The sequence below is a fragment of the Vigna radiata genome, chromosome 1 (assembly GCF_000741045.1).
Source record: "Vigna radiata var. radiata cultivar VC1973A chromosome 1, Vradiata_ver6, whole genome shotgun sequence".
Lineage (NCBI taxonomy): Eukaryota > Viridiplantae > Streptophyta > Magnoliopsida > Fabales > Fabaceae > Vigna > Vigna radiata.
Window position 1 is genome coordinate 19,985,517 of NC_028351.1, and position 10,248 is coordinate 19,995,764.

At 34.6% G+C, this 10,248-nt stretch overlaps 1 long non-coding RNA gene across 5 annotated transcripts; it reads right to left on the reverse strand.

Annotated features, from left to right (window-relative positions):
- Positions 1-281: 281 nt before the first annotated feature.
- On the reverse strand, positions 282-5,225 carry LOC106767045. 5 transcript variants are annotated; one of them, XR_002669572.1, is made up of 7 exons: positions 5,001-5,225; positions 4,705-4,922; positions 3,716-4,568; positions 2,669-2,803; positions 2,052-2,133; positions 1,623-1,674; positions 282-796 (listed from the first exon to the last, which is right to left on the reverse strand). It is a non-coding gene; the product is annotated as an uncharacterized LOC106767045 (long non-coding RNA). The 5 variants fall into 5 exon arrangements; XR_002669574.1 differs by having other exon boundaries at positions 3,716-3,837; positions 4,482-4,568; positions 4,705-5,225; XR_002669573.1 differs by having other exon boundaries at positions 282-462; positions 583-796; positions 4,705-5,225.
- Positions 5,226-10,248: the final 5,023 nt, after the last annotated feature.

The window sequence follows — 10,248 nt, forward strand, 5'->3', positions numbered from 1 at the left end:
TTGGTTTTAAGAAACTATAGATTAATGGTGTTGTTGGGGTTTACAATTTCATCTTATCCACTCTCATATATCTACTCTTCTTATTTACTTTGACTGTCCTACCCCTATCCCTAGGTGATATTGGCATAATCAAGGAATTTCTCACCAGTTCATGACATTACCGTATGTCCCCATATCGATAAAGACAAACTTCTTTTACTGAATGAGTTAAACAATAAAAGCATTGAGCATAGATGAGAACCCAACAATTGATAAATAAGTATATGACAAGCATATAAAATAAATCAAAATTTGAAATACATTGTTCCCCAACAACAAAGGGTTTAGTTCACCATAATCATGGTGAAACTAGATGAAATATGGTGAAAGAATGGAAGACATAACCCTAAGCTTGGTTGATTGGAACCTAAGCATCCAAGGAACCTCCTCCAAGGTGTGTGGAATAGCTCTGGACGTTTCTCTCTGCCAAAAGAATCCCCTTCTAATTCGCACTGGGCTATATATAAGCCCACAAAGATAACAAATAGATTACAGAAAGATTTACAGAATCTGGCTAAAAAAAATAGACAACCGCCCACGCACCTAACTTCATCGCTCAGCGGTTTGCCTTATGCCGCTTTGACCGCTTAGCGGTCAGTTTTTCCGCTGAACGGTTTCCCTCTAATCACTCTGAGCGCTCAGCGGACCATTCTGGCGCTTAGCGGCTTGCTTGACCCTTCTTTTCATCATTTTTCTCCTTCTTTCATGGGTCTAAGTCCACCTTAGTTTACTTCCATCTTTAATTCATCTAAAAACCCTGCAAAACAATGTAAAACAAACATAATATCGTTAAAACCAACTTTTCACTCTCACAAGACACAACTAAGTGTTTTACTTGATTTAAAGTTCATTCTAAGCTATAAAGGGTGTGTTTTACTATCAAATTTAAGCATGAAAATAACGGTTTTTAGACCGTTATCAGATATCACTACTACAAAAAAGTGCATAGATAGCGCTTTTTTTTGTCATAGATAGCGCTTTTTAAGCGCTATATCTATTGTCAGCTACCAATAGATAGCGCTTCTTTAAAAAAACGCTATATATTGGTGGTTGACAATAAATAGATAGCGCTTATTTAAAAAAGCGCTATCTATTGATCTAAATTTTTTTATAAAAAAATAATTAATTTTAAAATAAAATGTAAAATATTGGTTCTATTATGTACAAACTCACATTATTTATTGGTTCTATTATATAAAAAAATATAAAATATTGAAAAAATATCACAAATGTCTCAAAAAGAATGTTCATTAATATGAATAAAAACTATGGTAGAATAATATTTCAAAATTTAATCGTTAAATGGTCTAGTACGTGTCATGACATGACATTGCTTTATAAGATAATATATACAACCATAACATATATATCCTATCAGAACTTATAAGCATGTACATCACCATAACATAACCTATAAGCATGTACTAATTACATATAAACATCAATTTTCTCTAACTTCAATTATTTGACTTTCACGATATTATTGACATCTACAACTAGAAAAATACTGCAAGAAAGAAAATAATATAGAATTAGTAATTAAATTTTACTACAAATTAATTATGATAATAAAGATAACTTACATCAATTGAAATTGTTCTTCCTTCACAATATGTTGTTGGATTGTCTTGAACACTAGAAAACCAAAATTAAAAAACATCTTTATAATTTGAACATAAAAAAAAAAAACAAAATTCTAGTATACTCCAAACAGATTCAGTGCATGATAACATAACTATATACCATATACAAGTTTAAACTCTTAATAGTAAGTCATGTTTTCATTACAACAGTATACTCCTCCAACCAATTTCATAATAATACAAGTTATTTAACTAACCAATACCATGCAACAAGGAAATAAGTCTTCAACCATTTAAGAATACAAGTTATTCACCTAACCAATACAATCTGAGTAGTCAGAACGTGAAATAAAGGTCACATAAGGTCATTCAACAATTTAGTTATCCCAATCAAGGCTATACTACACAAAACATAGTAAAGTAATATACCTTAATTGTTGTCTAATTGATATTGTTTGACTTAGACTTTGAAATCATGTATCCTGTTTGAGCTCGATAGAATTGTATAACCCTAGTGAATAAATAAAATTAAAGCATGTATAAGTAAAAACAATAAAACTAAAAATATACATATATATCAACTAAAAATATACAACACGTATATTCTAACGTGTCAAACTATTTCTTCAAATTAATTAGAGTGTGTTAGAGCATTTCTCCTTTTCTTTTTAATTATACTCCATACTAAAGACCAACATCTACTTTGCTACAGGATATGGAATACACTGACTATTAACCCTAAATAAGCAAGCAACTTCAATTAATTTATATCTTGTTTTATTCGGCACAGATCAAAACTGCTATTTATCAAGACTACAATAAGTGCCCTTAGTTCAAAAGCTTTACACCTACACCACTCATGTCCAAAGTATATCAAGAAAGGAAGTAACTTGGAATGTAGATTTAAAGAGAAGGCCTACTTCATAACAGAATATTGTTGATTCCATCAAACTGAACCAGATTTTATCTTTTGAAACAAACATTCGAACAGGAATCCCAATACTATAACAGGAAACATGGCAGAAAAAGAATCAATATATGATTACCTCTTCACCCTTCTTGACAAACTCTGTTCTCTTGATATTTAGATGCACAAAAGCATAGAATTTCAATGCATTACCACCATAAGTAACTTCAGTAGGTCCACTAAATCCCCCAAAGGTTGAAAGCTTTGACCTCACCTGGAGGATACAACAAATTTCTTGTTACTAAAAGACAAACACATCCCAAGGTAATTTGAAGAAAGTACTTCCACTTCCACCAAAAAGAAAATGGATACATTAGAGAATATAATAAAAAATAATACCTTCCAAGCCATTTAACATTCCTTTGGATAAAAAACTATATACAAAACACATCAAACAACAAGATCAACCCACCAATAAGTTTAAAAATAAGCCGATTGGTACATGTTTCTTTTTTATAATAATCAATTATATTAATTGACAACTGAATTTTAATTTTATAAACAGTTACTTGTGTATGAGATTATAGTAGTAAAAAATATATTAAACAAAGTAAACCATTAAATTGTCTTAGTTATACGAGTGAAAATACTATTTTGTATATAAAAAATTGTAATATTAAAAATAATTCTGATTTTTTATGATTTGGTATATTTGAATACTAAATTTATTTGATCACCTTGATATCTCACCCTTCCAGAACAATTCCAGTTTCCACATCACATATCTTACCCTGCCCTGAACTTATATTAAAACCAAAATCACACTGATTCCTACATAATACTGGGAAACCGGAAATATCTCTAGGTGATAAGCATTACCAAAAGAAGATTTATATACAAGGGTCTACCTACGCACAAAAACAAAATACTTACACCACTAAATAACTTTTATAGGATGAGTATTTACAATGACTAGATCTAATTCAAGGGTGATTGGTTAAAATCACTTTTTACTATAAGTTATTAGATGGCCGTGAAAGTACACCACTTGATACACCGGTTTAATGAATCTAATAACTTATAAAAATATCAGTAGAACTACCACTTACTATATAATCTTAAACGAGTTACTATGGAAACAGGGAAAGCATTGAGAGAAACAAAAGCAATCATGCTTCACACTTACACTGTCAACAACAATTACATCAACTGAACCACTACGGATTAAAGTATCCACAAGACTGAGAGCTTGTTCACCACAATCAGGTTGGGAGAGAAGCAAGTTTTCTGTATTCACCCCAATAGACTCTGCAAGTCTCTTGTCAAGGGCATGCTCAGCATCAACAAAGACACAATAACAAGTATCAAATAACCATATCAATGTCTGGATAAACAACAAGCAACAAAATTATAAACAAATAAATCATATAATTGTGTGGGTAGGCCTCCTCAACTTCATTATTAATTGTTTTATAAATATAGTTCAAATAAAACTAATGGAATGGAAGAACACATCTGAAACAGGGAAACTACTAGCACAAAATTTAGACATTGAGAAACCAAATTAGATTTGTAGCTGGGAAACTGGTAGCACTAGCAGTCTAGCACCAACATTGGTAGAGTATTAATATTGAAGCAGTAGTTTCAGACAATGAGAAACCATGTGTAGAATCAAACATCCAATTTGTCATTTCCAAAAATTAATCGTCAAAGGGTATTCTAAGAAACAAATTCAATTATTAAGAAGTCATGAGAAAAAGAAAACAACACAATTATCACTAGCAAACATAAAAAGAAGGGGCAGGGAGATTAAATCATCTTATCTAATTCTGTAACAGCAATAATTATGATGAGGTCATGGTCCCATCTAAAAAAGTTAGAAGTGTTAATCCATTACAACCAAAAGAAATAGACATTACAATTGTCATTCTTGATGTATTATATGAGTATACCTCCTTGTTTTTGTGCTTCTGCAATCACATGTAAAGCAAGAGTTGTTTTTCCAGAAGCCTCTGGGCCATATATTTCCACAACACGTCCTTATGCACATAAATTGGGGGAAAACAGGAAAGTTTCTCATTAGTATCCACAAGTTTGTGTATTGGAAATGGTTCAGAGTTTATTCACATATAACAAATAAGTAAGAAACCTCTTCATGCAAGGATCAAAGCATACCTTCGGAAGACCACCAATTCCTAGTGCTATATCAAGAGCAAAAGAACCTATAGACACAACAAGCACATTTTTTGGTGAGATAGAGCGACCGTGCCACATGATGGATCCCCTTCCAAATGCAAAAGTGATTTGATCAAGAGCTTATTGAAGAGCCAACTATTTCTTGGACATGTTTTCTTCATCAGAGTCACTTTCATCATATTTGGAGCGCCTTCTACCTTTAGGTATATAGAAATTTCAAACATAAGAGGAAATACGAAAGGATAATCATCTGAAACGCTACATTAATTTCGTACTTCAAATATTTGAGACGAACGCGTCGCGTGAAACTTAGGCCAAAATCGAAAGTGAAATTGGGGCTTAGATGAAAATCGGAAGTGAAATTGAGACGAAAATCGAAAGTGAAATTGAGACAAAAATCAAAAGTGAAACATAGGGTGAAAATCTCAAATTTAGGGTAAAGGGGAAAATTTGGTTGAGAGGGAAAAGAAGCTCGACGAAAATGTAAGAAGCTGTGGAGGGAAAAAAGCATTCAGACTCAAATATTTTTTAATTTTTTTTAAGTGTTATCTATTTCAATATAATATATAGTTATTTAGAAGAAGAAAAAAGTTATTTATTATGGTGAAAAAAGATAGCGTTTTTAAAACAAAACGATATCTATTTATTTATATTAAATTATGAATTAAAAAATTAATATTAATTACTTATAGATAGCGTTTTTTTAAAAAAGCGCTATGTATTCCTATGATAATAGATAGCGTTTATTTAAATAAGCGATATCTATTGTTTTGCATATAAATAGATAGCGCTTTTTTAAAAACGCGCTATCTATGGTCAATTCTGTAGTAGTGTATATTTTAAAGTAACATGAGTATATACTCATTTGGAGTGAGTTTGGGTCTAGATAGAAATTAAACATCTTTGTGGAAAAGAATCGCTACTTTTAAACGACAATCACTTTTAAAATACTATATTTTTAAATCATTACAAAAACTAAGATCAAAATATTTAATTCAGAAAGTAATTTTAATAATATTATCGCGTATTAAAAAAAAGAATGTTACATATAATAACATATAAAAATTAGGTAAACTTATTTTTTTAATTAAAATTAATCTTAATAAAAATATTATATTCATTTTAATTTTTAGTAGTTATAATATGTTTTAGTTTTGAAGCAAAACTAGTCTTTGATTTTAGGTTTAAATCATTTTTTGTCCCTAAGTTATAAGTTGGTGTTCAGTTAAGTCTTCGCTTTCAGAAATGTCAACCTTTGGTCCCTTAGCTATAAAAAATGTATCAAATCAGTCCCAGCCGTTAACGGTGTTAAAATATGTTAACGTTTAAGTGATTGTGCATGTCAGGTGTCCAATTATCGTTGACGTGACAGGCAATGAATGTAGTCCGTGTAAAATAAAATAAATTATTTATGTTTTTTTAACTGTGGTTAAATTAAGTTTGGGATAAAAATTAGGGCAAAGTGAAATTGGGGAAATTGGGGCAGAGTGAAATTGGGGATTTTTTTTTCGAGGGTTGGGGAATTGCTTCGTTCTATGATTTTGTGAGACAGAGCTTGGTTGCTTCGAAGGAGATTCGTGTCCAAAGGAGCATTGTCAGTTTTTGTGGTGGGGAGCGACTTCCTTGGAAGCATCGTTTGTCAGCGTGGAGTTCCTTCAAAACGAAAAGGTGAAAGGTGCGTTTTTCATGACTTATTTGATGTTGTTAGGGTCCCCCATGGAAGTATTTTGTGTCGTTGTCCCCTGAGTGTGTTTTGTTGTGGTCCCCTACTGTGTTTTGTTGCCTTTGATGTGGTCCCGTTGCTTGGTGACGTTGGATACACTTTTTGTACGTATTTGGTCCCCAAATTGAATATGAAATTGTTTATTTTGTGTTTGTTTGTTTTTTGTGTGGTTCATGCATCTTTATTTAAGCATTACTGCACGTGTATATTTGTAGGTCAAAAACTTAGAATTTAGTCTGACAGTTAGTAATGTGTAATAGTGGGTGGTAGGATGTTTAGAATTTAGTCTAACAGTTACTTTTTGAAGAGAGTCAAAAGTTGTTTTTAGCGATTTTATGCTTATTTTGCATTGTTTTGTAGCTAATTTGAGAAAAGTAAGAATGTAGTTGAAGATACAGGTCGTTGACTCAAGAAAAGAGCAGAAAAACGAAATTTTAAAGAGTCGACGTACCGCCCAACGGCACACTTAAACCGCCAGGCGGTCCAGGCTGAGGACTAGACAGGGCATTTGACGTTGAGGGAAACCGCCGGGCGGTGGCGATTGCCGCCGGGTGGTGGCGGCAGGTTATGGGAAACTGTCGGGCGGCACACTTAAACCGCCCAGCGGTGACACGCTCCTCACCTATAAATACCCCTATTACGAATTCAGAGTCATTCTTTTGACATGGGAGAACGGCCAGACCTAATTTTGCTCTCTAGAGAGGATCTCTTTGATGCTTAGGCTCCTTTTCATCTTTTCTAGGGTTTGCTCTTCCATTCTTCTTCCATTTTTCATCTAGTTTCACCATGTCTATGGTGAACTAAACCCTATTGTTGTTGGGGAAAACAATGTAATCTTTTGATATTCTCTCTTATTGAAACTATTGATTATTTATATGGTCTCCATATGTTTCGATTGATTATTGTTGGGTTATCATTTGTGCTTAAGGCCTTTATCGTTTAACTCATTCGGTATATTGATGTTTGTCTTTATTGATATGGGGACGTACAGTAATGACATGAACTGGTGAGTAATCTCTTGATTTCGCAATACCACCTAGGGATAGGGGTAGGACGATCAATTGCGCTAACTTCTGTTTATAATGCGGTATTAATTACTACGGGAGGCTAGGGATAGCAAGCCGGTAGTTAATATTATGCCCTTTTCGCCAAGGGATCGGGTTAAGGGGAGGCTAAGAAATTCGCATAACAATTGAATCAATCAACTAATAGTCAAGGGTAGTATGTAAGAGAGTGTGGAATAGATGAAATTGTTAGTACCCAACAACATCCATCCATCCATTGTTTTCGTTTGTAAATTGAATCAACTTTATTTTTGCATGTTAATATTTTTATCCTCAAATCCAATTTATTAAATTTTATTTTTCAAGTCTTATTATTTTAATTCACGCAAATGAGAAAGCCATACGAGTCTCTTGGGAAAAATGATACTTGGTCTTACCATTTATATTACTTGTACGATTTGATACACTTGCCAATTTGTCAACAAGTTTTTGGCGCCGTTGCCGGGGACTCGAGGTTTATTTTTCTAGTTTGTGAATTGATTGAATATGACTTGGTTTTAATTATTTTTGTTTATTTTTTCTTTTATTGCTTTTTGTTTTATTTTATATAAAAGTGCTTTTAGGGTGTGTTTCTTGTGTATGCAGGAAACAATACATACTAGAAGCAGGAAAAACCAACAACCTCTGCTAGAAGGTCTACCATACGAGTGGAGGAAGAGACGTCCTTTGCATAAAAGATCTCTTTCTCTAGAAGTTGCTTCCCATTCTTCACCTGAGACTTTTGAACCAGATCTTGAGGAGATGGCCAATCAACCTCCTCCCAGACGCACTTTAGGGGATGCAGCTAATACAGTTGGCCCCTTGAATTTTAACAGCATTGTAGTGCCAACAGACAATACAACCAGCATGGTGATGAGTCCGACACTTATCCAGTTAGTCCAGAACAACCAATTCCATGGGTTGTCAAATGAAAATCCTTACAAACATTTGACAATTTTTGGTGAAATTTGCAACACAGTGAAGATAACTGGAGTGACGGACGACAGAGTCAAACTTAGTTTGTTTCCTTTCTCTCTTGGAGGAAACGCAAAAGACTGGTTGAATTCTTTCCCGGAGGGAACATTTAGGACGTGGGAAGCGGTGGTCCAACAATTTATTACCAAATTCTTCCCACCTCCAAAGATCAATCAAGGGATGTTGGGAATCTCTTCATTCAAACAAGGGATGGAGGAATCACTTGGGCAAGCATGGGATAGATTCAAAGGATTGTTGAGAGCAACCCCAGTTCATGGGTTTGATAAAGCTTCATACTTGCTTGCGTTCCTTGGAGGTTTGCGCGCTCAGACCAAAATGATGATAGATGCCTTGGCTGGAGGCAGCATTAACAGAAAAATAGCAGATGAGGCGCACAACTTAATTGAAGAGATGGCTCTAAATGAAGTGGCGCAGAGTGAGAGGGGCACGCAAAAAGGAGGACTCCTACATCTTCCCACTGAAGATGCTGCAGCAGCACAGAATCACCTCCTCAGTCAAAAATTGGACAAGTTGCTAAAGGTCGTCTCTGAACTTCCTCGAGGGCTCAGAAATATTTCCCAGGCACAACAACTTTGCGACCTATTCGGTGGTGACTACATTAATCGATTTGGTGACTTCTACAAAAGATATGAGCAGTAGGTGAATAACAATCAGGCCAATTTATATCACTGGAGTCACAAATTGGGCAGCTGGCAACAAGGATAGAGATTACAGAGAAAAACCAGTTTAGGACTAGCATTGAGGCTAACCCTAAGAGGGAATGCAAGATTATTACAAGCCAGAGTGATTGGGACGCAGACAGTCAAGATGGTTGGGAGGAAGATATTGAACCATTCCATGTAGTGAACAGTGAAGAAGAGGAGATGTTAATGGGTGAATTCTTTGAACCCATGAGCAGTGAAGATGAAGGAGAGGAAAATTACAAGGAAAAAGAAGTTGGTGAAGTGACGGTGTTACCTTTAGAAAATAAGCGGAGTCCTCCCCATTCAGAAAGAATCAAAAGTAACAAGGAGGATAAAATGGAGCTTACTGATGAAGAAGAGGATCTTGTCGTTCACCCACAAAAGAGTAATTATCCTCCTAAGGCTAAAGATCCAGGGTGTTTAACACTATTATGTTCCCTGAATGATTGGGATGGGGAAGCTATGATAGATTCTGGATCCAACATCAACTTAATACCCACGAAACTTTTGAAGGAAATCGGTGGACTTGTGTTGAAACCCTCTGATTTGACGATAACAATGGTAGACGGTTCTAAAAAAAGGCCAGTAGGAATGGTGGAAGATGTTGTTGTGCGAGTAGACTGTCTTGAGTTTTTAGCAGATTTCATTGTCATGGATGTTAAAACAGAGGATGAGCATCCTNTGATTTTTGGGCGACCCTTCATGGCAACATCAAGGATGTTTATTGATGTTCATGATGGAAGAATAATGATGAGAGATTTGAATTATCTATTTCTCTATACTGCCCGTGAAGGGGATGAGATCAAGACAGTAAAAAGAAAAACATTCGAGAAGCCAGAGGTGAATGAAGAACAAGAAGAGAGCATGGNAGGTAATGATTATCATGACAACTGTTGTGTTTTGCAGGTGCCTAAGGATAAAGGGAGAAGAACCATTCACCCAAAACCAAAAGAAGATCCACTCCTACCGGGGAGCAAGGTGAGATTTAAGAGAAAGGAATGGATGGTCAAGGAGCTGAAGGAAAAAGGAATGGTGGAGATTCAAAGACCATATTCAAAAGTGACCAAGAAGGTGGCCC